We start from the raw sequence: 3,369 nt of genomic DNA on the forward strand, positions 1-3,369 counted from the left end.
GCCGGAATAGAGTTTCCGACAAGCCACCGCCGTCCTGTAAGGTCGCTGGCGACTTCATCCGGTGGTGCTGAGGTGGCAGTGGTTAGATTAGGGCCTAATCACTGCTTAGTTAACCTCTTAGTCAATGAAAAGTGGGCCCCGCCCTGCTAACAGCTCTAGTTTAGGTTAATTATGACCCTGCTAGTCAACTGAGTCAATGCCACGCGGGCCCCATGGGTCAGGTTTGACCTGAGCAGCCCCATTGACCTGCTGAAGTCAGCATGAGGTCATGCTGACGCAATAAATTATTTTCTGGATTTAAGTTTATTCAGGAAATTCCGGAAAATGCGCAAAACTTCTAAAAATCATAGAAAATTATATATAACTCCAAATGAAATAATCTATATATTAAAAATTATCAGAAAAATTCAAGGAATCCATCTGTACCATTTTCATGCATGTTTGAGCAAGTTAACCTCACTGTTTAGGATTAAACATGATTAGGGAAAATTTCATAATAGGTTTGGAGTTGGAATTTGATGTAATTTTGAATTCCACTTCAATTAAAATGACTTTTTGTTGCATTAGCTAAATCACAGCATATTGCCATGTCATGATCATGCATCATATTGTTGCATTGCATTGATTGTATTCTTCCTTGTTTGCCGGTAATTGCCCCCCCTCAGTAGACGATGTTTCCGACGATGTGATCGATGACACCGATGAAGAGCTATACTATCTTCAGAAGTGCCAGGCAAGCAAAACCCCCTTGTTCATTCCGATACAATCCCACTCTCTCGCTCCTGCTCTCTTTTACTGCATTAGGACAACACAGTTTCAACTGTTACATGCTGCGGTAGCTGAACCCCTTTCCTCTGCATGACCTGTCATTGCCACAGTAAATAGATGAAACCCACTAGCATGAGTAGGAATTGTTTGAGCCCTAATGTGCCTACTCATTCATGCTTGTTTGTCATGCCTGCTACTGCTTAGAGTTGAGTCAGGTATGATTCATCGAGAATGAATTGGAACGTGGTGAACATGTCCTACCATTGAGAGCTAAGTGTGTGAACACGATTTGGTAAAGGTAGCGGTGAGAGGCCATGTAGGAGTACATGGTGGGTTGTCTCATTGCAGCCGTCCTCAGGAACTGAGTTCTGTGTTTGTGATCCATGAGCAGTTACTACCACATGTTGGGCTCCAGGCGCTCCAAGCTCTCTCGACTTATTAATCAAATTGATCTCTGTCTAGGAGTTGCAACTAGTTTCTGGTGTTTGTAGGTAGTGTTAGTAGTCTACCAGGTGGCACCCGGTACAGGTGAGCTTGGGACAGACTAGGCACAGTGGCATGGTGTACCAAGTGGCACCCGGATGGTGGGCTTGGGAACCCTGCACACATCATTTGGGGCCTTGAACGACACCCCGGCCGGATCTCCTTGCGGATGGAACCCGAATAGGCGATAAACCTGCACTAGAGACTTGTCGGTTAGTCTGGTCGTGGCCAACTCCCTCGCCAGGCTTGCGCTTGAAGGTTGCCGAGATACACGATGTGTACATGGTGGTAAGTGGCAAGAGCGTGTGTGAAGAAGTACACCCCTGCAGGGTTACCATTATCTATTCAAATAGACGGAATCCTCGGATATGGAAACTTGGACCCCTTGCATAGTTCATAGACAAGTGAAAGTGGATACTCTAAAACTCGCAAGATAAGCATGAGTGCTATGGATGGCGTTCTCGCAGGGAGACGGGAGCGGATCCATAGTGGTGTATTGGTATGGTGAATTTGTGGACTCGTGTGCGCCACCTCAAAAGAGTTACTTGCAGTCGTAGTTCAGGTTAGCCACTGGGTCAAAGCTGGCTTGCTGCAGTTAAACTCCACTACCCCCTTTGTTGATACCGATGCATATGTAGTTAGTTCTGATGTAAGTCTTGCTGGGTACATTTGTACTCACGTTTTCTTATTTTAACTTTTGCAGAGACGTCAGTCTCGCTAGTAGTTCCGTGTGGACTTCGACGTTTAGCTTGATACCTCAGCTATGATCTTGTGCCCTCGGCAGGATCTGGTAGATAGTCAGGCTTCTTAGCCTTTTTGATTTATAGATGTCTGTACTCAGACATGTTAAGCTTCCGCATGTGCTTTGTTTGTATGCTATGATTGTTGGGTCATGAGACCCATGTTTGTAATATCTCTCTCCTCGGAGCCTAATGAATAAATACTCTGAGTCGTAGAGTCTTGTTGTGATGCCATGTTGTATTGCACATATTGAGCATATTGTGTGTATGATTGAAATGCTTGGTATGTATGGGATCCGACAACCTAGATGTTTATCCTTGGTAGCCTCTCTTATGGGGAAATGTAGTCTTGTGCTTCCATGAGCCATAGTAGTCTGCTACAGCCCGGTTCACCAGAGTCCTGCTAGTCATGTCGGCCCGGGTTCTCTGTCATATGGATGCTAGCGACACTATCATATACGTGAGCCAAAAGGCACAAACGGTCCTGGCCATGGTAAGGCGACACCCGTGGGAATACCGTGCGTGAGGCCGCAAAGTGATGTGAGGTGTTACCGGCTTGATTGATGTGACTTGGAATCGGGGTCCTGACAGGACACCGCAAGATTGAACCAAGAGCTAAGCACTTCTCTCATTACAAGAAAAACCAATCTAGTTAGCCAAACCAAACCAATAGTTCGAAGAGAATTACAAAGATGTCAAATCATGCATCAAAGAATTCAGAGAAGATTCAAATAATATTCATAGATAAGCTGATCATAAATCCACAATTCATCGGATCTCGGCAAACACACCGCAAAAAGTATTACATCAGATAGATCTCCAAGAACATCGAGGACAACATGGTATTGAGAATCAAAGAGAGAGAACAAGCCATCTAGCTACTAGATATGGACCCGTAGGTCTGTGGTAAACTACTCATCACTACAAAAAAAAGACACATCTGTGACATTTTGGGCCAAATAATTTATTTATGTCATGCTTATGACACTTCTATGACGATAATTATGACAAAATCTGGTATCATCATAGATGCGGTGGGCTCCTACTTCTATGACAAAAAATCATGACAGAAAATGGGCTTTTCGTCCTGGGCATGCCAGAGACGTAGCTGCATGACATTCTTTGTGTCATCCATGACGGAAAAAACCATGGTACAAGCGAGGGCGAGGAAAATATCGAGGAGTTCCCGGTTTTGGTGGGTGGTCGGGGGCTGAGCGATGCACGTTTCTCTCGTACACGTATACGCGTGAGTGCGAGGCGTTGGGCTCTAACTGAACCCGAGCGAGGCGTTCACCTAACTAGAACCGAGCGATTGCACTACAAGCTACGCGTTACAGAACCCAAGCGATCGATCGATGGCTGTTAACTGAACCCGATC

The sequence above is a fragment of the Triticum urartu genome, chromosome 3 (genome assembly GCF_003073215.2).
Source record: "Triticum urartu cultivar G1812 chromosome 3, Tu2.1, whole genome shotgun sequence".
In the NCBI taxonomy this organism is placed as follows: Eukaryota; Viridiplantae; Streptophyta; class Magnoliopsida; order Poales; family Poaceae; genus Triticum; species Triticum urartu.